This window comes from Lactuca serriola, chromosome 4 (genome assembly GCF_051521515.1).
Source record: "Lactuca serriola cultivar US96UC23 chromosome 4, Lser_US96UC23_V15, whole genome shotgun sequence".
Taxonomy (NCBI): domain Eukaryota; kingdom Viridiplantae; phylum Streptophyta; class Magnoliopsida; order Asterales; family Asteraceae; genus Lactuca; species Lactuca serriola.
In genome coordinates this window covers 9,388,645-9,413,844 of record NC_136411.1, presented here as the reverse complement: position 1 = coordinate 9,413,844, position 25,200 = coordinate 9,388,645, and the positions used below count along the sequence as shown (strand labels likewise).

The following is a 25,200-nucleotide window of genomic DNA, read 5'->3' as shown; positions in this document are numbered from 1 at the left end:
ACCTTATTTTATATTTCCTTGCAAAGGAATTTATAAAGTGTTGGTTACATTTCTAATATTAGCAATATTAGTTGTGGATTTGACTCTTATGATATCTCTTGTGGTATTGTCAGAATTGACCAAGTAAAAAAGAAATCTCATCACCAACTGGACAGATACTTGGTGTTGTACTAGTCGTATTGTATAGTATATGAGAATCTTATCCATTGGAAAATTATGATTAATTCATTGATCACATGTTTATGTGAGTCAAGTGAAGGACTAATGGATCTAGTACATGTTAATATGGACTATTCAAGTCTACCAAAAAGGACAATAACTCTATTCGTCATGATGTACTTATGTTTCAGTGAATATGGTTGTGTTTATAAGATTAAGCATAACTCTGATACTTTAAAAGATTCAAAGAGTAGCAGAACGAATAACAAGAAGCAATTAGGTAGAAAGATAAAAGGTTCTCTAATCCAAGAAGAAATGATAATGCTTTAGTATCATGTTTTATGATCATCTTAGTGATTGTGGATTTATATCACAACCGATCCTCGAAGAACATCTTAGTACAATTGTATGACGAAGAAAAATAATCAGATTTTGTTGACAGATACTTTAATCAAGATATGAGCCATACTTCATTCCAAATCAAGTTGTAGAGCCAGGCTTTGATAACTATAAATCATATCTTGAAACTCATTTCAAACTAAGAAGGTTGAAAACACCTTTTTTTATGTGGAGTAAAAGTATTTTTCTTACTCTAGCACAAATAGAATTGGAATTGTGATGTTTTTCATTAATCGAGAAACAAAAGATAAAATGAGACCTATTCTGTGAAGTGTTTTCTTTTCGGGAATCCACACGAACTTTTAAATATTTGTTTTATCTTGTTAAGGAATGATCCTTGAGAGAATACTCATATGTCAAGAAGTCAGTGAGAGTTGTATTGATCTTGAGAGTTTCAAGATTCAATCGACAATAAACCTTTTAGTTATCACTAGCACGCGACCTAAGGTTGATAACCTATCGTGTTCAGTTGTCACATTCTTATTTCAATGCACTTCTAGTTGAGTTGGCAATGCTTATGAGTTCTATGTTTTCATTAAACAGCAAAAGCAGAAAGTACATTGTTCAGTGAATGTACATTGATCAATATGGGTGAGCTGCTAACAACATGGAAGCCTTGGTAGGCCCTTGAGCTACTAGAGCGCAAGAAATTTAGAATTGCAAAGTTCAGTCCATGAAGGAAAGATAAATTTGAATTTTGTTTGTCCTAAACCTTATGATTGTAGGTTGCAGATGATAGATTCACATGGATAGGAACGTGTGCACCTTGAAATCTATGTAGTAAAGATTCGCTCTAATTCATAAATGATTATAAGTAATCACTTTTGCTAGTAGATTTCAATGATTTGATAAAGATCAATATGGATATTGGCTATTGCATTCTCAAATTCATAATATGATTACGACATTCCTCTTCATATTTCGAATTGTGAGAAATGGCAAGGAAATGTTTGAACTTTCATGACATATATCTACAAGTTCTGAAAGGGTTTAAACTCACACATATACTATCCAATAAAGGCGTATAAGCTTAAGAAGTCTAGTTTAAGACCTATTAAAGCATCGTGTAACGTAAATTTATACTTTAGTTAGAAAGTCAAGAGTATAGATTTCTTGAATTCCAATGGATTTATGGGTACATGTCAGAGTTATTAGAAGCATAACTGTTATGCTAGTACTGAAGGTTGACAACAATGTTTGTAGGGAACAAAGTTCTCAATTTGCAAACTTCAAGGTTTGGAATAGTTTCGGTATGATAGACTTAAGGGAGAGGGCACTCATACTTTGTTTTGAATCTAAAGGATTAGATTGTATAGTTTAATAGAACTTAATCATAGACATATGTGAATATCATGTTGAAATGGTTCAACATAGGAAATTCCATATATGAAAATATTATAGCAAGAGATTAAACAGATATCACATATAATGAATCGAGTCACATATGCTTCGGATATAGGATCGATTACATATGTAGTAATATTCACTTATTCTGGTTTTTCACAATGCTTTGAGCTTTAAGAGGAAAAGGATTATAATTTTTATGTGATTAGAGTTGTTAAACAACTATCAATAACATTTTAAGGTTTACTGAAGATTGGTTTCTTGTGGACAGTTGGAAGTATGGTATTAATTTTCACAAACCTTAGTGACATGATTCTGGATTGAGATGATTTTTTATCAGAATTGATGGTCATATGGGAATATGGAAATGTTTCCATAATGCGAGTTGATTATTAAATCTACATGTGAGTTGGAAACTTTAATTATCATGAAATTGTTTCTAGTAACAAAGTTCCAATGGAACATTCTTTAATATCATTGGCTCAGTCTCTGTGGCTTTGAAGCCTCAACATCACAGAAGGTCAATCTATGTAAGGTTGGAATTCTAATACATTTTAGATAGTGACAAGAATTTGGAATTGTGAAATGAGCATTATTGGAATAGTATCCAGTTGATCTATTCACAAAGGAAGGACCATAGAGAGGCATAGTATGCATGTTCATAACATAGCATAACCGATGTTATTTAATTCAAGTGGTCAGTTGATTACTCAAAACGTTATACAATGAAAAAAGTCGTAATTATTATGGTGATTAAATAATAGAGATTTATTTATTTCAATAGGTTTGAGACCATATTTAATTAGTTTAATATTATGTTTCACTTTGTATCACTACTAGAAAAACAGCCTTTTACGACGCTCATTGTGCGTCGTAAAGGGCTCAGACGACGCGCAAATGCGGGTCAAGGAAGGCCCTATCATAAAGAGAGACGACGCGCTTTTGCGCGTCGTCTATAGGCGACACGCATTTACGACGCGCGTTTACGACACGCAACGCGTATCAAGAAAGGCCCTGTCATAAAGGAAGATGACACGCATTTGAGTGACGTAACCTTACGACGCGCGTGTTAAAGACACGCAATGCGTATCAAGAAAGCCCATGTCAAGAAAGGCCATGTCATAAATGAAGATGACACACATTTTTGCGTATCATAATTTTAAATGTTTAAAAAATATATTATTTATAGATTTACCAATTTTCAAATTAAATTTGTATTTAATGTCTAATAATAGAAAATACAATATCATATACAAAAAATACAATGCATTGCATAAAATTTGATGTCATACAAATAATCATATACAAAAAATACAATCCATTGCATAAAATACAATCCCTAACTATCTAACCTATTATTACATTGCTATTAAGGGACACTTTGTTACAGATATCATGTAAAAGACAAATCCTCCATGTCAAAAAATTTGTTGTTGTCCATCGAGTGTAGATGACAAATAATGACTTGAACATAAGCTGAAACCAAAAAACTTTTATTAATCACACAATCAAAAAGCTGAACCCAAAAAGCTTTTAATTACACAAGAAACAACACATCATCATGAGAAACTACTAACCTGCCCTGAATGGAGGAAGTAGTTTTCTCCAGCCAACTTTGTTGGTGTGGACTGATAAAAGTTATAACATGTCCTAGCAAGCTGCAAATAATACATATCCAAATTATTAGCAACTAAAAAAGCAACAAAAATAACAGACCTCTTCAGCCAGATTCAGGAACTTTCATTGAAGAGATAAAAAGAAAAGAAAAGCAAAGCAACAATGTACTAAAGCAAAGATTCTTCCATAACCAACTGATATGTCCATATAAGTCTTAGTCCCCATTATTATCCTAGGTGAAACAATATGATTCTTAAGGAAACAAATTTATTGAAAGCAAAAACTGAATGAATGAATGAATGAATAATTACATACTATCAAGATCAAGAAATTCTTTTTTAACCAGTTTTGCAGTAAGCTGATAGATCCCAAAGGGTACGGTACTATTTACTTCCAAACATTGATAATATTGGAACTTGAACCCAAGAATTTGTGAAGCATTAGACTACAAGAAATGCCCAGAATAGAAGAGATTGGATAATGTACAATTAGCCTTTCAGAAAAAGGCTTAGATAATGCATGCAAATTTATTCTGACCTTAGGGAATTAGGAAACTTCCCCAATTAACCTATTTTCACCAAGGGAGATCACCAATCAAAACGTAACTTCCTAATTTTATTCTGACCTAAAAGTAAATAAGGAAACTTTTAAAAACAAAGGAATTAATTTTTTTTTAGCAAGGCAACCAAACACGCCAGCCATGGAAAGGAATCTTAAATTCCAACACCAAGCAAACATGCCCAATGATTGCAATTCTTTTATAGATCTCATCCCTTGAGAAAATATATTGTGAATCATGCACCCTTATAATAGACTTTTAGTCGTTAATCGGGCATATTTAAGTGTTGTACCTTGGGGAAAACAGGGATCAGGTTCAAGAAGACATTGTTATCCGGCTGAAGTTTGAAACACTCCAATACCTAAATCAGTGAGTACAGTCAACTCAAGTACCTCATTTATTGCAACTTCAATACAAAGTCAAAACAACCAGAAAGGGTAGAACTTACAATGTCAAACACTCGGTTTGGATCCAAATTGTAGAGCCCGATTAACGACTGCAAAGAATCAATTAGTGAAAAACAACAACAGTTGAACAGGTATGGGACAAAGTAGGAGGTCATAATATTTTTTTAGAAGATGTCAAACCTTGATTATGCCAACCGTCGCTGCTGATGTATTTTCAGAACAAATTTCATTTTGTTTCCTTTTCTAATAACATTGATCACATACTAGATATCTCCTTCTGACTTAGACCTTGAGACTTAACACATCCAGCCAACCTTCTTCATAACGACCACAAATACCATTTTTTTTTTAAAAATATATATTTTTTATTGGATACCAAGTTGACAAGACACAAAAACCACAAATGAGTAGATAAATGTGGATTAATAAAAAGATGACTATACCCTTCAACAACAACTTTGCTAAAACGACCAAAGGGAGATGATGACTGACTGGAGTAAAAAAGAGTTGCTAATAGCTTTTTTGACTTTTACATTTATAAAAAAAGTTTTATAGAATTAGAAAATGTAAATGGAAAGAAACACATTTTTAAGCAACATAAGTTTGATGAAAATGAAAGTAAACAGACCTGACCGTTTTCTTCTGCTTCTTCTGAAGGGGATTTCCCGGATTCTGATGGTTTTTCAGCACCACAGTTTTGTCTACTGCATTTTGTTCTGAATGGATAGTTTATGTTGTTACATTGATCACACTTCCAGCTCCCATCAGGCATATCTCTTTCTGAAAACAAACACGTTATCATTTATGATTTATGAATATCAAAGCTATGATTTCCAAAAACAAAATTTAACTTACTGGAGTTCTTTCCTGACTTTGAAGCCTGGAAACAAATTCAAACAAAAAAAAAGTTTTATCATAACATTTAGTCAATTGTTGTTTAAGAAATACAGAAGATGAAACTAGGTGTAAAGAAAAAATATTAAATACCTGAGATCCTGGCTTAGGTGTATTGCATTTTCTCATGTTACAAACTGTCCTAAATGAGAAATTCACATTTCCACAATTAGGGCATACCCAATCATTTTCGCTTTTTCTATCTAAAATATAAAATAATAATAATAACATTAGCCATCTGTTCATCCAAAAATAAAATCAACATACAAAATGTTTTCAACACCTTTCTTTGCTTTCTCTTCTAGATAAAACCCAGGTCGTAGACCCTATCAATTTTCAAGGGTCAAAACAGTCAATTCATTATAAATTTATAACAAAAAGATTTTAATACTTATACAACCATACCATTGGAGTGTGGCCCAGAAGCAAGTATCGGTCCATCATCGGAGGTACTCCATACATACCAACTACAAATATATATATATATATATATATATATATATATATATATATATATATATAACAATTATAAAATGAGAAAAATAAAATTTATTATATTTAGTGTACCTATGATTGAGCCACCAGAGTAGGGGGTGGGAGGGGTCTATAGGGGTTGCTGCCTCCAGAAAGGTGAGTTCCATAACTATAATGATAAGCAGAGGGAACATGAACATCATAAGGAGGTGGCATAGAGAGAGAGAGAGAGAGGAGCCATAAGGTTGTACACCAATATACATTGATGAAGGTGCACCAGAACCAACGTATGGACCAGCAGTAGCAGATGAATACCCTTGTGGGGTCTGCATTGCCTTTCCACCAGATTTCTGCAACACAGTAAAACTATTAGTTGTAGTGTTGTACAAGTGTAACAGAAGTTGCAAATTACATAAAGAGGGGACTAAAATGAAACAATAGGGGCTAAATGGTGTACAAATATAAACAAAATGTGGAAATTATAGAATTATGATCTGCTGGTCTAGGTTGTGTACAATTGCGCATAATGCATGTTGTCCTGAAAGAGAAATTCACATTTCCACAGCTAGGGCAAGTCCAATCATCTTCTCTACGACCCCCTGTTTATTAAAATAACTGGTTATGGGTATTATAGAAACATTAAATTACAAGTGAATTCTTAAGTTATCAAACCATATTTCCTATAATTATAGTTCATTCTAATATTGTGAATTGGTTTATATCTGAAACTGTATAGTTATCGGTTAGTCCCTTATACCCAAAGCAACTCCCATGAATTCCGAAGTTAACCAAACGCATTCACAATCGTCTAGAAAAGGACTAAAATTCAGGAGGTACTCCATAAAAAAAAATTCATTTTGTTGCTGCTAAAGTATTTTCAGAACAAATTTCATTTTGTTTCCTTATTAAAAAATGTGTATAAACAAGTTTCAAAAGCTAATTAATAATATATATAGATAAATATTAGATAGTACACACACAAAGTCATATGAAAAGGAATTGCTTGCCTTAGCATTCAAATTGAAAAGGAAAGATGAGTTTATACAATCATATAAAATCCCTCAGACATCTGCTTCTAGATGCGAGATCAGTTCACCCGTATACTCTCCAAGATACTCATCTTTGCAGACAGAGTTCTAGGGATATGAAATTTTCAAACAAGTCATTAAATTTGTTATTATAGGCAACATGTATTTAAAACAAAAAATCAACTTTAAACAAAAACTGAAAAAAAAAAAACTATTTAGGGCTATTTTCAATGATAAGGGCATTTATGTCTTTTTACCTTACAGGAGACCTACTTAGGCTTCTCTCACCATCATACCTCCCCCGCCTATGTCTTTTATGATAATCAAGGTTCCTACTCCTACTGCGGGTCCTACTTTCTCTGTCCCTTCCATAATATTTGTCCCTGCTTCTGTTGCGACTTCTCCTCCTGTAGCCCCTGTATTCATCTCTATACCTGGAACTACATCGAGTAAACATCAAAAAATGTCCAAAATGGAAGATGGAAGATGGATAATTGAATTCAAATTTACAAACCTGTAAGTGTTAAACCTGATCAAAAAAATGTAAACATGGAAGACGGAGAATTGAATTGCAATTTACAAACCAAATTAGCATTTTTCAAGTCTTCTAGTTGTTGTTCTGTATTCTTTCATGGTGTCTTCTTCGGTCTTTGGAACTACCTTCACCTCATCAAATTCTTTTGGTTGATATATCTGGTTCAAATAGATAAAAATATTAGCATTGTTGAGATATGTTTATGAAAGAGAAATTCAGAAAGATGGAAACCTTCCTCTGTTCACTAATGATATAAGCAAACTTTTCAATATTTGGAACTGCAAGCAATTAGGGCATCAGATGGTTGAGTAAATGTCCAGGAGCAACTTTCACTACTTCGTTTGCTTTCTCCAGCTTGTCCATGGTCTGAGTTTAACAAAAAAATTCTTCAATTCATATTGAAGAGTAGTAAAGTTTATACAGAATACATAGAGGTAGGAGGTTAATTCAGTAAGATGTACCCAACGTACGATGTTAGAAGTTTAGAACCAACTTAATATAATAAAATTGACTAAAATTAATGAATTGAAATCGTGTTTATGGTTCTATAAAGTGATCGCTACCCCCTTACAATTAAGATATACACAATTAATTGCTGGAAAATGTGAGATTTTGTTACCATATATTGAGTCGACGCACCCAATGCACAAATGCTGTTCAAGTCGGCATTCCAAAACTATAATCGGTGCTCCCAAACTTCAATCGACGATCCGAATCATCGTTCCTATGTTCCAGATACACAAATAAAGGTAAGGTCGGTTCAATTTTAAAATCATTGGATCATCCAAGATGTGTTCCCAAGCGTTCGGTATGAAATCGTATCCCATATCCAGTACGCATTCTTACTATGGTTCAATATAACCCTAGAACAACTTAAAGTTTAAATTAAAGCTATAAGTTAGAGATTTTCACACTTACGATAACAATTACGGAAATAAAGACGTTTGAGAGGGAGAAAATGGTGGAGAAAAGAGAATATTTGCCACCGTTGACCTTTGTATGGCTGGTGCTTAGGTGGTACCTGGCTGGTGCTGAGCTCCAAAAATACGAAATGGAGAAATATTGAAAGATAGATAGAAGATAGAAAAAACAAGGATGAAAGATAGATAGAAAAGAGATCTAGAGGAGAGATTATCAGAGAGGGGAGAGTGGATTGCAAGGATGAAAGATAGATAGAAGATAGAAAAAACAAGGCGGGTTTTCAAAATTTTGGGGATTTCGTTTCCCCCTTGTCTACTAAAAGCGCGTTCCATTAAAATTATAAAGCGACAGGTACAGACGACGCGCGTTTAAGATAAAGCGCCCTCCGTGTTTTTAATTTTTTTCTTGAGACACTAAATTAAGGGCACACAATAATGCGTGACGTAAATCCTTAATTTTTTTGGAGAGATAACACTATTTTAAGGGCACGTCCTTTTGCGTATCATTAATCAGCGCGTGTCGTAAAAAGCGCGTCATTAAAGGTCTGTTTTCTAGTAGTGTACGTTGTACTTCCTGAATGATTTGACTATTCAAAATCCCACAGTCGCTCATACATTTGGAAGTAAGTAGTGAATTAAGGTTGTTATGAATTGGATTGTAGATTGTCTAAGGAGTTTAGACATAGCAATTGTGTTGCTACAATATTCAGGAGTACTTAGAAAATGGGGATTTTGAGTATTGCATAAACCCATGCTCAGAGAATTACTTTGTGGATTTTATCACGAGTAATTCAGAGATGATAATATCTTATATTCTTGAAATTGATATATATGAGTTGTAAATTACAAATCAGTTGTGCATTGGTATTGCGAAACGCATTAGTAATGCGATGTTATAAAACATAGTGTCATGTATAATTTGGTGAGTAAAAAGATACAAGCATATGTGTCGAAATTTATTCATTCCTTTATCCCTAACAGGAAAAGCAATATCTTTGGGCCCCTTGATCACTTGATTTCGACATCTGAAGTGCTTGTCGGAGCCCAGACTAAATTGATGTGTTCAATTAGGAGTCTGGATTCAGTCGTCATAAATCGGGAAATCGAAAAACATAATTTTGGACAATGAGACAGATTTCAATCCATGTCTCATATACATATGATATCTAGAAGAACGGAGGAATATTTGATCATTTATCTAAAGGAAAAAAATCTGATTAGAACAGAGTTTGGCAGTGTTTGGAAAGCACCCTTTGTTGTTTAGTTTAGAAGTTATACCAATAATTTAGTTTTAGAATTATCCAAGTGGGAGAATTTTGGATTAGGTATCTAAGCCAATAACTAAATTAGTATAATCTTGAATTATTAGCAAAGTCCTTTTGGGTTTCCCTTAAACCTAGTAATTGTCTAGAATGCTTTTTGGAGAGATAGACTGATTTATTAATTTATTATATGATTAATAAATCAATTATAAATAAAAATAAATGATTTATTAATGTATTATGAGAATAATATATTTGTTATAAATAGTATTGTTTAATTAAGAATTAATAAGAAATTAATTTGATTAATTTTGGATTAATTGGATTAATTAAAAGTGAAATGACTAAAGGTAACAATGTTTAAAAGTTGAACATTGACCAACTCTATAACCTCATTAACAGGAGGGACGAAATCCTAGATGGCTATAGGGATTCTAGATGGTTTCTAGAGGTATTTTTCAACTCTAAGAAAGTTTGGAATGCCTTACGGGGGAATCAATGGGAAAAGGTTATCTAAAAGGAAACCCGCCTTATCCTTAGCCTCCCCATCACCTATATAAAGCACCTTGAGTTATGATTTTCAAATATCACCTCATTCCAAAGAGAAATTCGGAAATTCCCTTCCTCCTATTCTCTCCTCTTTAGCGTCCAATTTGCTAGGGTTTGGGTGTGAGCCATTAAAGGCACAAGAATTCTGGTGCTTGCTTTCTGATGAACAATAAAGGAAGGATTACTAGTTTATTTTCAATAATAAACTAAGGTATGTATTTCCTAATAACCCTTTAGTGATTTTCTAAAATAGCAATGTACTTATAGGGTTCTTGATATTCGATAGTTGTTTACAAATCATAGTGAGATCATAGATCTTTTAGGGTGCATGTGAACTTTGGATTTATGTTTTTCCACCAAAAATAGATTTTTCGTAACATATAAAACCCATCAATAAGCACCTTAAGAGTGTCATGAAGTTCAGATCTAGTGAATGGTTGGGTTTTGAAACCTTGCATGAAAGTTGGATGACCTTTTCTTCAATTAGTGACCCAAATGAGATCTAGACATGTATTGGACATATATTGTCACACCTCCAAACGGTAACAACGGAAATGTTCGGAGACGGAGGACATCATGTACAGTATCACAACAATTGAATAATAGTAATCAAAGTAACAACAACCATTGCATTGATAATATAGTGTTTACATTGAGTTTGTAACACTGTTTGTATAACACCAAAATGTATAGTAAATACTATAGACAAGACACCATGAATGATCCGTCTTCTCAAAAACCTATAGTGTACCTGACTACTTGTTCCCTGAGAATACAAGTGATTTTGAAAGTGTATCAACATTTAAGCTGGTGAGTTCATAAGTATGTTTTTGTGATGGAAAGCTTGTCATTGTTCTTTAAAAAATGTTAGTATGTTCTTCCATAAAATCCAATATTTTCTATAGTAAATGAAATGTAGTCTTAGGCCTTAAAACCAAAATGTATGTTTGTTACTGTACTCTGTAATAGTATATTATGTTTCAGTTGTGGTCAGATGGGTCATTACAGTAGGGATTGCCCTCGTGGATTGGTTCCGAAGTGTTTTCACTACAACCAGGTGGGCCACAAGATTAGGGGTGTAAGTGAGCCGAGCTACTCGTGAGCTACTCGGGATCGACTCGTTAAAAGCTCGACTCGAGATCGAATTAAACGAGCCCGAGCCGAGCTCGAGCCTAGATATGAGGCTCGTTTACTAAACGAGCTCGAGCCGAGCTTCAATTAATGGGGCTCGCGAGCCTAAACGAGCTTAAACGAGCCTCTATATATATATATATATATATATATATATATATATATATATATATATATATATATATATATATATATATATATATATATGTGTGTGTGTGTGTGTGTATATATATATATATACATATATATACATAGAGGCTCGTTTAGGCTCGATTAGGCTTGCGAGCCCACTAAATTTTTCATGAGCCGAGCTCGAGCTTCCTCAAATTAAACGAGCCGATCTCGAGCTTGATCAGGCTCGGGCTCGGCTTGGCTCGTTTACACCCCTACACAAGATGGATGACTATCTGAGGTTGATGGGGGAGTAGTGAGTGCAGCTGCTCCAGTTACCTTGAGGATTACTGACGTTCGTTAGGGCATGACGGAAGCCCTAACATTGAGGAGTCGAGCTTTGCAGTTTCAGTCAAGGGAGGCCAGAGTTTCATCAGATGCCATCGCAGGTATGCTATCTTTTATTTTCCTCGTGCCTTGTTATTCATATATATACATGCTTTTGAATCATGTATTTGTATGTGTAAGGTATTATCTTCGGTTTAGTTTCTCTGTAATTGCATGGTTAATATTATCAAGGGTGGTTATATGCCATTTTGCATGACGAGAGTTATGAGTGGGGCACATCTTGTTGAGACGGATTTAGATTGTCAGGTAGTTGTTATGGTCCATTAGTGGAGGTGATTTTAGGGTACCACTTGAAAGATCAGTAATCAGATTAGTGTGATTAGTTCAGCAACGAAGTCAGAGTTCCAAAGTGTTTGGGTCTCTCTATAGGGATGGCAGTTGTTCATGGAAGGACTCTTGGGTCCAATTGTTACCGTTACTAGGAAAGGAGCGGTAGTAAGTGAATGATGATGGCGGTCGCATGGATTTGTTCCGACATTAGAGTTGTCAAAGAAATTTATAAATTTTACTGGTTGAAGATGTTTAGAATGCATGAATCCTTCGATATGTGGGATGTTGGAATGGTCAGGGTTCATTATTCATTGTTTTTGGTAAGGTTGGCATGGTGTAGCTAAATCCAAGTGGGGGAGAATCGTTTTGATTTTCGGGGATAGAATCGGGTGCGGAACCAAGAAGAGTTCCACATCCTAGTCGAGAGGAAAGTCGGTTCAAGTGACAGTATTGATCGAGGTTGCTAAAGGTTAGGGATTCAGAAACTTTCAGCGACATGTTGGGTTATCATAGTAATGCATAGCAGATTTATGGTTGGACCCAGGTTTAGGGTTGTGTTATATCCTCTCTGCCTATTCTTGTTTGATGAAGGCTTTAGGGTCTGAAGCATGACCCGAACACCTGAGTGGGATACAGTCAATGTGGTTTTGACCAGTGTTTGATCATGGGTTGGCATGGTAGATGGAGAAAAAGACTATGAGTCGGGCTGATGGCTGATAAGGGAGTGTTGTAAGACTGTGGGGGTATCCGTAGCATACACAAGGATGATAGGCGGTCGAGGAAGTGTTGTAAGTCTATGATGTAGTTGGAGCATTCACCAGAATGAGGTAGGCCATGGTAGGAGGGGTCGTTGGGCTGAAAGAGGATCAACGCATGCCTAGGTTAAGGCGGACAGTATTGTCGGAGGATTTCTCTTTGTTTTGGTATGAGGATCGTTGGATCTGAGGCGAGGTTAGGCCTGTACAACACTCAATTGGTGAGACCCGTGGGCAAGTCTTGTTTGATTGTGCAAAATCGGTGAGACCCGTGGGTGAGGCTCGTATGATTATGATATAGTGGGTGAGACCCGATGGAAATTGGCTTGAGCAAGGTATTGGATCACATTTAGAGTGGGATGACTTTGTGGTGAGTGGTTGGTATTTGTGTAATGATTAATTTAAGGTAGCACTTGTCATCTAGACTTTTAGTTAGTGCCTTGAGGCGAGACAAGGTGTGAGATTGTCGGTCTCCACGTTTGATTGGGGACTTTATATCTCAATTTAGGGGGAGGTCACCATAGATGCAGGAGATCTCGGATGGATTGAATTTTCAAATTTTTGGTTATCATGATGTGAGTTTTTAGATTGGTCTGGCACTTAGGGGTGAGACTAGACCTGGCAAAACATGACACGACACGAAAACCCGACACGAACTCGACACGAAATTAGCGGGTTAGGGTTAGAGACTTTCAACTCGAAGATCACTCAAATATGACCCATTTAATCATATATTATTTATTATAAATTTCATTTTTTTTATAAATATATTATATGTTATAGACTTATAGTGGGAAAACTCGAGAATTAGAAGTAATATTCAAATTTTCAAAGTTACTTAATTATTTTTATAAATATATTATATGTTATAAATTTCTTATTTTTAAAAATATGTTATATGTTATAGACTTTTAGTCATCCTCACCACCTATCCCTTTACTCTCCAATTTTAACTATTTTCATTTTTCTTTCTAAACTTACTATAAATTTTGTCATTCCATTTCATAACTCAAGTGTTTCACTTTTTCCTTTCTGCCTCCACAACTCCTACTTTCTAACCTATAAAATATTTCAACCCGACATGACACAACATATTTACAAGGTCTAAACCTTAACCCGAAACCCGACACGAAATAAACGGGTTGACACGGCATGACACAATAATTAAACGGGTCGGGTTAGGTTCAAATCCTTTCAACTCGTTTAATGTCGTGACACGACACGAACTCGACACGACACGACACATTTTCCAGGTCTAGGTCAGACTTCTGTTAGGAATCACCCTTGATCTCAAATAGAAGGATTCAACAGTGATGAATGGTTAGGGTTTTGTTTTCCAGTGGTATCAGCAAGATAATTCAGGTTTGGAAGGGGGTTTTGTTTGGATGGGTTGTGAAGTAGATTCATATTTGGTTTTGTTTCAAAATGGTTTTGTATGTTGGGAAGTCAGACAAGGTAGTGGATTTCGGGATTTTAGGCAGAGTAGTGTTGGTTGTTCTTCAGTGATTAAAGTTAATAGAACAAGGATCCGTTCATCATCGGGGTGTGTGAGTCCTGATAAAACTGGGTTCGATTATAGTTTTGGAAGGCTGTTGTATGTATGAGTCAACTTCTCAGTCCGTATCGGGGTTGTAAGAGTATCGTCCATGTTGTCTGGCATATCTGGAAGGTAGTAAGGAGTGATTTCGAGGACGAAATCTAAATTAAGTGAGAGGGAGTTTTAACACCCGTTTCCTAGATGAATCAAATTAGGGTTTCAAGGAATCAAAAGGTTGGATTTTGGAAGGAAGGGAGTCTCACCACGTGATATGGGCTAATATGAAAACTTTTGTTCGGGACTGGTCTCACGACGTGATACATAGAGGTTCACGACGTGAGAAATGATGCAACCCAAACCCATGATCTTTTAGAGTTTCCTTCGTATTTAAGAACCCCTAAACCTATTTTAGGGTTCATTATCAGCCTCCAAACCCCTTTCACCTCAGAAAATCCTAGTCTTCATCCTTTGTTTAATTCTTGGCCATTTGGAGCAATTCTTGGTTTGCAAGGAATCATCATCATCATCATCATCATCACCTTACATTGTTTCTGGAGCTTTGCAAGTGTCAAAGCTTCCTCCTTTATTGTTATTTGTGGCTAGATATAAGTTTTGTCCCACTTTCCTCCTTGGTTGAGCAAGTTTGAATGAATGGAAACCATAATGTTGGAAACTTTATGTGTTATAAGGGCTTAAGAGTGTCATGAAGTTCAGATCTAGTGAATGGTTGGGTTTTAAAACCTTGTATGAAAGTTGGATGACCTTTTCTTCAATTAGTGACCCAAATGAGATCTAGACATGTATTGGACATATATGTCTTAAAAGCATCGCCTTTCAACTGTATTATGGAGTTATAAGACCTTTTGGAAAGTTAAAGTGATAGACTTAATGGATTAAGGACTTAAATGTTGGATTTTTTTCTTCAGATTGTGCTCATGAAGTAAGACATAAGGTCTCCTGACGTGATGATTGAATGATCCCGTTTATGTTAAGCTCCTTAGGGCTCACGACGTAAGAGAAGGATGCTCACGTCATGTGGTCAGCTCCAATGACTTTTCATGTCTGAGTTGGCTGAGTTGAGTCGAGATGAGTTGGAATCGGACCGAGTGATCTCTCACGACATGACCAAGGTCTGGTCCTTACGTGAGGCTGAATAGTTGACATTATGGGGTGTTGACTTTGACCGTTGACTTTGGCCTTAGGTTGACTTTTGGTCAACTTCACTTTTTAGAAGGTAGACTTAAGGTTTACCTTGTGTGTCTTGACAGGATGTGTCGAGCACCCATCTTTTGGCAGGAGAGCAGTTAGTTGTGGTCGTCTTTGTGATTCAGGTGAGTCTCCTCACTATGCCCCTAGGTCAAAAGCAAGAATGGCGGCCCACTAGGATCTTCTATATGCTAGCTGTCTTGGTGACTCGTGCATGGTATGTTAGGCTAGACCCATTATATGACGGGCTAGGTAATGTAGGATGGTAGCTGTCTTTGTGACTCTTGCATTGTATGTTGGGCTAGACTCATTGGCTAGGAAGTGAGGCCTATTATTATGGTTTGGGCCCAGTATAAGGGCTAGACCCAAGGATATGTATGGTATGTGGTGTTTTGGGGAAACCCACTAAACTTTGTGCTTATAGTTTTATGGTTATGGTTTCAGGTACTACCGGTTCGAAAAGGAATGACCAGACTTGATCGTAGTGCATCCACCCATATTTCCGCAACTTTATGAATTTGGGATTGTACTCTAATAACTATTTTTACTTTGATATATTTTTAAATGATTGAAAACGATAAATGGTGTTTATGGTTGAATTAAAAATGAAATTTCTTACCTTATAATTTTTGGGACGTTACAGTTTATGTTTGTGTTTCAGAAATAATAACTTATACAACTATATTTGTTTTTACGAAAAAAATGATATATTATTATTTATGAAACACAAACATTTTAAACATATAAAATATTTTTATTTTCCTTTAAAAAATATTTGCAAGGAAATAATGACACCATATTGATTATTATCACCTCTAAAACTTCTTTACGAGCCATGGATAAATACAACGAATCCAAAAAACCACGTAAATCACAGAGAAGAATAAAATTAGATAAATCTATATTACACCAATGACTTATCTTGAGAAGAATTTGGGACGTCACTTTACACTCGATCAGAACATGTCGGATACCTTTACAGAGTTGTTACAAATCGAGCATAAAGAAAAAGGAATATCAATATCACAATTAGACAAGTTTGTTTTGGTAGAAAAACGTTCAAGAAAGCTCTCTATTGAAATATATTAACCTTATTAAGAAAGATTTTATTCCATTCGGTCTTTATAGGAAGTGATGTCACTCCGTGTTCATCGATACGAATCAAAAATCTTTAACATATTCCAAATCACTATCAAGATTTATGATCTTAAGGGTTTTTTGCAAAATATTTGTAAACTTAGGGTTTTTTTGCAAATAATATTTCATGGTAATCTAGAAACCTGTTATTAAAAGTTAAAAAAAAAAAAAAAAAAAAAAACCCAACAATTTTACAGCATAAATAAACCAAAAATCATTCAGAGGATAAAACCAATATTTTTGGCCAACCTTAAGTTTTCATGGTGTTATCCCAATTTTCAATGTTGATCTACAAACTTTGTCAAAATATTAAACTAAGTGATTGAAACTCCGACACAAAGTACTCGGATATTTATAACCTTTAAGTTATTTTATTAATCAAAGTTGAATAGCTATATTTGTAAATTTTCAATTTTATTGAATACATTAGGCTTGAGGGAGTGGATGCGATTAGAGGATGCATTCATTTACCACATCAGCTTGGAACACCGCCCCCTCCTTACGGTTTTGGTGTGGTAGAGACCGCAGCATGGCGCTCCAAAGGAGTGCTCCTCTCTTCCGTATGCCATTCTAATTAAGCTGTGATTGGTCAGATTTTATATATATATATATATATATATATATATATATATATATATATATCTTCTTATAAACCTTTTAAATTGAGTGGGGCACCACTCCTAGGTGTGGCATGAAACCATATTTTTATGGTAATTATTGACGTGTCGCCTACGTGGTAACGAAGAAAGTGCAATTTTTATATCACCACTCCCTCTAACATTATTTATTTAGAGAAATTAAAAATATAAATAAGAAATATCTGATAAGCGAACTTGTTAACTGCCCCACCATTTTTAATACGAAATTAAATTAAAAGATTGTGTGTTTTGACTAATTACCAAACTTATCAATTAATCAACTAATTTGTCAAACTTCATATTAACGAAATTGGTTTAAATTATATTTTATTTTACTACTCCTTGTTAGTTTTATTGAAATGTTCATCTTCTAAAGAAATTGAACCTAATAAAAGTTCCAGTGGATTAAAATACTTCCAATCTCCTACAAATTTATATTACTCCCTCCGTCCCATAATAATTGTCCACTTTTGATTTTTAAAATTTTTATTCATCAACTTTGACCTTAAATATTGTTATTTTTGTTATGTATTACTCATTGAAACTTATAGCAATGAAAAAACATTTAAAATACAATTCATTCATAAATTTTGCATTAAGTTTTATATATCAAGGACAAAAATATTTAAAGTCAAAGTTGAATAATAAAGACTTCAAAAGTCAAAAGTGAACAATAAATATAGGACGGAAGTAGTATTAATTAATTGTATACTCAACAAAAGTACACCCAGTTTAGTTTGTATTAAAGTTAGAATTTTTCATAAGTCATTTATGCTCTTGACAATTCATCTGAAAACTCATTGATTTTTTTAAAAAGTCTATAATATTTCAAAGAATAATTAAAAAAAATCATTCATATCTAAAAATATTTTCAGAAAAATCACTAATATCTAAAAACAATTCATTTTTTCCAAAAATTTTGCATGTCCGTATGTTATTTTTTTTCATTCATAAGGCTTTCGACATACCTCATGTTATTTTTCTTATAAAGTTTGGGATTATAATGTTCTTGCTCAGTTTGCCATATTTGTATATCAAATCACAAACATTCGATGATTTCAATATGAGTGCATGGCATAGTAGTTTCTGTAAATATATTTATGAGTTATATTGAAGATTAAGCATAATAAGGAAAGTCTATTAACAAATAACAATGTATGTCGTTGTAAAATCACCATAAGTCTAAAGCTTTATAAAAACATGAGTATGAAATAGGCCGGACTTCGTGTGATTGATAATTAAAAAATATTGTTTTATAGTAGAAATTACGTTGCATTTTAAAAAATAATGTTTTTTAAAACTATCTTTTAGATTTGAAAACGCTTTTGATATAAATTTTTTCTGAAAACTTTTTTAAATATGGATGACTTATGAAAACGTTTAAAAACATGAATGATTTTTCTAATAAAACCAAATAAATCGATTATTTTTTAGATAAATGGTTGAAAATGGCCACCGTTTTGTCATGTTTGCAAACTATCATTAAACTTCTATTTTGTTGATTTGTATTTAGTTTTTTTGTCGATTAATATTTTGGAATTTTATATCAATATGGATGATAAAGACATTTTGGTATAAAGCAAATTGTAAGAGTGTTTACAGCTATTTAAACAGAAAGTTTACAGCTATTCATGGTTTTGTGACATATATGACATAAATGGGTCCAATTTTGCCCTTTTTCCTACTTGCTCTCATTTATTTTGTGGTAGCCTATAGGTGGGGTTAGTCAGGTAATAAGCCAAAAAAGTAAGCAGCTGGACACCATATTAGACATTTAGACCAAAATTCTTGCCTAACCCTGGTTATTATTTTTTGCTAGATTATCGTAAATTAAAAAATTTTAAAACCTTATTTTAACTTACATTTGATTTAGTTTGCAATCTCTAAATATTATTAAAAAATAATCTTTAATTCACCAATGAAGAAATCAGGGCATTTAATTGTATTTCAATCATTTGTTTTTCATCCTTAGATCAAATTGTTGACATTATCTTCCACAAATAGAATTCAAACACAATTACATTTAATTATACAATCTTTAATAATTATAAAATATTTAAATTCAGCAATTATTTTATCAATTAAAGCATATCATTCTATTTATCTATCAGATATCAATTTCTCTAATTAATATTGTTCATAATTTAACTTCCTTATTTATAGCTTTTGGTTTCAAAACTAAAATTCGTATAACTTTTTTTTTTGAAAAAACTCATTAAATAAGCATATCAATAATTCGGTTATCTCTAATTGTGACATCCCTATTTTTACGGTCAGAAAAGACCGATTTTCTTTATGTTTTTTAATAAAAATCAGAGTAACTTCTTAAGAAAAGTATTGCAGAATTTGTTCCTAAAACAAAATATGTTATAAATTTTATCAAAGCATTTCTTAAAGAAATGTATTTTCATTACATTACAGAAACTCGGGATGTCAATCATCGATACAGACCATAAGCATAAACCAAAAAGAAATAAACATCTTAGGCCACAAAACACTATCTGGCCTCAAATCCGTAATCTCTCGTCAAATCATCCAACTATGCTTTTGTCACTACCTGTAATACAAGAAAACTGAGTGGGTCAGGCTGCGGAGGCTGGTGAGCATATAGGGTTTTCAACCCACAATAATAAGTTCATTATTTATTTCCATCAAATCATTAACCCAATTACCCGTTCCCGTTATCCCCACTTTACGTCCCTAAAGCATCTATTATAAGGGACCTATCCTAAGGAGTTTCATCGGGATGGACACTACTGCTAAGTGGATTCCTCAGCCATATGTGTCCGCAAGGCAACCATTGGGGGGGGGGGGGGGGGATGGAGTACATCTTCAAAAACACCTACAGGTTGCGAGCCTGCTAGCGTTCCACTGAACTGCCTAGAAAAGTCCGTGGTCGTCATCTATACTCCGCTAGATGACTAGATCATCTTAAACATCGAGGCCTCTTATCATTTTATTACACATCATATATATTCGTCTACTCATGTTCTACCCATCATATTTGTAGATATAAAATACATACATGGTCCAGATCTATAAAACAAAGCTTACATCTTTCATCCAGCATAACTTTCCAAGCATAAAATACATATACAGTATAGATCTGAAAAATAATGTTTACATCTTTCACACAACATAACTTTCAAAACATAAAATACATATACGGTCCAGATCTGAAGAAAAAGTCCAGGTAAACAGATAATATATATTTACACATAGCACATAATTTATATAAAATACTTCATATCTATGTGTATGATGAAAATGACTATACACTCACCTGATACGGAGCGATTCGAACAACATCTCGCTTCTAAAAATAATCTTCTGACGAAACCGGGAAGTTTGCTTGAAAACCAGGCTCCACGCGGGCAGAGTTTCAAACCGAAAAACTCTTTTTCTTGGAGCCTTCGGGCTCCCCGGGGCTTCCTTCGGAGGCTAGGGGGTTTTCCTAGGCTTTAGGGGGTTTAGGGAGGTAGTGAGAGAAAGTAGAGAGAGAAAGAAGGTTGAAAATGTGTGAAAAACGAGCTGCCTTCGCAGCCCTTTTATAGCCGTGCGTGGCCTCGGTACGCTAGGCGTACCTTGGACCTACGCGAGGCGTAAGGGGGCACATGTCGGTCTTTTGCTTGGGCTACGTGGTCGTTTTAGAACCGCACAAAAGATCAAACCGCGGGGCGTACCTCCTTCGTACGCGAGACGTACTTTGGTACGTTGGGCGTACCCTTCGGACCAGACTCGCAATTTGCACACTCGACTTCTAAAATTCATATCTTTCACATACGAGCTCTGTTTTCAACGTTCTTTATATTCACGCACAGACGGGACCGTACTCTATGACTTTAGTTTAGACTTTGTTAGCTAATTCTCGACTGATTTTGAATTCATATTCTTTAACAGACCGGGACCAGATTAGTCCGTCAAAAACCCATAACTTCTTCATCCAACGTCCGCTTTCATCTGTCTTTTTACCATTGCGCTACTATTAACGAGATCTTCGATTCTCATTTGGGTTGTGTCGGCCAACAATTGTTCGATCTATAATTCGAACTTCGGCTTGTGCACTACTGATCTGAAACATAGAAAAATCATAACTTCCTCATACGAAGTCAGATTTGGGCGTTCTTTTTATGCACGATCTCGGTTTTATGAACACTATGACTTTCGTTCAGATTGTTAGGGCTAAAAAGTCCTCTATCGTAAATTCACTATTTATGTCACGCAGTGTCGTGCCGATTCTGTCGCGAAACTTCGACAGGCCATAACTTCTTCGTTATAACTCTGATTTTGGTGTTCTTTATATGCCCGGAATACTTGTCACGACCACTACAAATTTCTTTATCGATATCGGGCTTATCTAACATTTTGTTTTTGATGCTTATTTTATCCTTTATTTATTATATTATTATAAACAGTTAATAAGCACACAAAATCACATAATTCACATCATATTCAAGTAATTCATCTTTATTACTTTAAAATGGGTTACAATGGTTGACCTAGACTATTACATCGTCTACTAATGTTTAGCCCAGAAACACGGGCATTACACTAATATTATTAAAAGAGAACTCTTAATTCATCAATGCAACAATGAAGACATTTGATTGTATTTCAATCCTTTGTTTTTCACCCTTATATCAAATTGTTGACATCATCTTCCCCAAATAGAATACAAACACAATTACATTTAATTATAAAATCTTTAATAATTATATAATATTTAAATTCAACAATTATGTTATCAATTAAGGCATATTATTCTATTTATACACCAGATATCAATTTCTCTAATTAATATTGTCCCTAATTTAACTTCCTTATTTATAGTTTTTGGCTTCAAAATTCAAATCCGTCTAACTTTTTTTTTTTTTTGAAAAAACTCATTAAATAAGCATATCAATAATTCAGTTATTAACATATAAAATCTGATCTAACCCCATTAAATCAGCAAACTATTTGAGAGTTAAAATAAAAATCAATATTATTTATAATTTATCTCACAGTATATCCTACATAAAATAAATCAGTTTGAGATATTGGTTTGAATTTTAAAACTCGTTATATAAGCAAGTCAATTAATTTGAAATTTTGAATCAATATAACTGATATCTTAATTTTTTTAATAGCCGATAATCTCCAAGATATTATCTCAGGATCCCATTTTTTTTGGAAGATAATAATTTTTTTATTCAAAAACATCCTATATACGATTACACTGAAGTTGTTATTCTTAGGATTTTGGATTGAGCCTTACGATTTACAATATTCTTCTTCAGCGATCTTCTTCTCCAATTCTTTTTTCCAGGTTCTTTCTTTACTTTGTTCTCCTTCTTCTTCTCCAATTTCTTGCATTTACACTGTTCTTATTACCTGTTATTATTGTATTCCTGTTGAGAGGTCATGAAAAAAATTAATCAATCTACTTTAAGCATATTAGTTTCATTCATTTACAAAAACAAAATTATATCCTTTATATCGATTTTTTTAATGTGTTGACCTATGTTTGTTTTGTGAGTCTGTGTATAATCAACGTTATATCTTCTATTTGCAACATTCCTGAAACTTGTGTAATCATGAATCAAATACAACGGTATATATCAATGAATGGAACTGATATATTTCTATACACCACATAAAAAAAATACTCCTTTACATTGAATACTATTTGCATGATGAATGAGGGTAGAACAACATCTATGTATAAGTTCTCTTTACCCGAAATACCCCTACCCCTACTACTGATGCCCCTTCTATTGCTTGATATGTTTTCTGATGAGCATCACAAAAAAACTATTTATACTTACTTTATTGTCAGGTTTGCATTATGAGGTTTTTAAAAAGTATATAACAACATTCATATTTGGATGATAAGAATTTTATTTTATTTTTATAATTTGATTTTGATTACATACAAAAGAATTTCTACATTATATGTTTTAGACTAAATTACATTCGGCGTCCTTGAGTTATGTCAAAAGTTATAAATTTTGTCCCTAAAACTATATTTTCACTTTGGCCCTATAATTTTGAATTGTTCCTGTTTTGCCAATTTTACCCGAACCATATTACTTGGTTGAGTCACATGTGTTTAACAATGATTATTTTTTTCACAAACAAAAACATGGCTCAAAGCAACATTACATTCATATACCAACTTAATGCTTCAAAAAGTCAATTTACCATGAGAGTAAGAATAATCTGTCTCATGAAACATCTTGTTTATGGATCTTCAACAAAGACTTAAAAAATTGATATGATTCTCATTGATGAATAGGTAATAACAATTTTTTTTTATTAAAATTTCACCTAAGACAATGCCACATATTAATGTGATATGTATTTAATTTATGTTCCCCGTGTTTAACACGGGTCATAATCTAGTTCTTTTCTATACATAAAACAAACGGTTTTACATTCGTATTGGCTCAGTTACAATCATTTTGTTTATTTAATCATTTTACTTGTTAAAATTATTAATTCCATGGTCGAATCACGAATATATATTGTTTTGGTAAAAAAAATCTACTCATAATTTTGTAACCAAATTAGTACGTGAGTTTCGAAGATCTTGTTTAGAGATTTAAGAAAGAAAAAGTATAAAATGTTTAAAATGTTGAAAAACTAAAGATCTTGACGAACAGTCAAATCTTAAAGATAAACTAAAAATCCAAATAAATATTTTAAATACTTTATATGTTTGATATATTAAGATTTTCAATAAAATCCAGAATGCAAAGCTAAACATGTTGTAAATATTTTACCGTAAGAAATGAATAAGCAGCGTAAAATGTTTGAAATGTTTTGGATATGCTAGAAAGTCTCAAGATGTTCAATATAAGTAAAACTGTAGAGATGTCTAAGATCTGTGAAAGACTTCAGATGATTCAAATTTATTAAAATGCATAAAAGTACGAAGATCATGTTGAAGATATGCAGAAGATTAAAGATGTTTGGAGCATATAAAAGTAAACATTCAAGATGTGACCAAGGATATATGATGAAAGCCCTTGATATTGGCAAAGATCCCCGACATAAAACATCGGGAGCCGGAAATATCCGGTTGCCTTTGCCGATTTTATTAAGTAAATGATTGAGTACAAGTGATGTATGTAATGTTGCAAAGTAGAGTTGATGGTGTTGAGAGAGTAGAGAGCATGTGAGCTAATGTGTGTTATTAGTAGTGAGTATGGTGTGTGGTTATTTTGTGTGTAACTCTCTATTTATACATAAGGTATCTAAGGTAAATCCCAAGAATTTCAGCATTATCTTCTCTTGACTGTTATGCTAGACATATGGGGTCTTATCGCAACCCTTACGCAAGAAATCCGCGACTACCAAGTCTTCTTTTGTGCGTTTCTTCAGCAAATATCAATTGACCGGGGTCTTTATTGATGTTCTCAGCACCTGAATCATACATGAAAATAAAAGATAGAATAATAAATTAATCTTGACCGAGATCTTATCTAAGATCACAATCAATATTTTATCAAAATCTCAACCAAGATCTTATCCAAGATCTTGGACAACATGTTTACCTCGAATCATGCTGAGGATGTTAGTCATAAATTTTCACCCACAACATATACAATTAGCAGAGAAAAGTGTCTCAAGTAAATTAAGAAAGTTTAGTGACACTCGGTGCAAGTGAATTTGATATATATATATATATATATATATATATATATATATATATATATATATATATATATATATATATATATTGTGTCAGTGCACAAATAGTATAAGAGCAATTCTAACCGTGAAATACTATTGATGATTGTTTAACATTATAATGGAGTTTGCATTCCAACGAAACAATAAAATGGTGGTTTCTAGAGACCATACAATTTGGCCTTC

The 25,200-nt window shown here is 33.6% G+C and overlaps 1 pseudogene; it reads right to left on the bottom strand.

Moving 5' to 3' along the window:
• Positions 1-3,249: 3,249 nt before the first annotated feature.
• On the bottom strand, positions 3,250-22,695 carry LOC145098020 (uncharacterized; annotated as a pseudogene).
• Between the last annotated feature and the right edge of the window lie 2,505 nt (positions 22,696-25,200).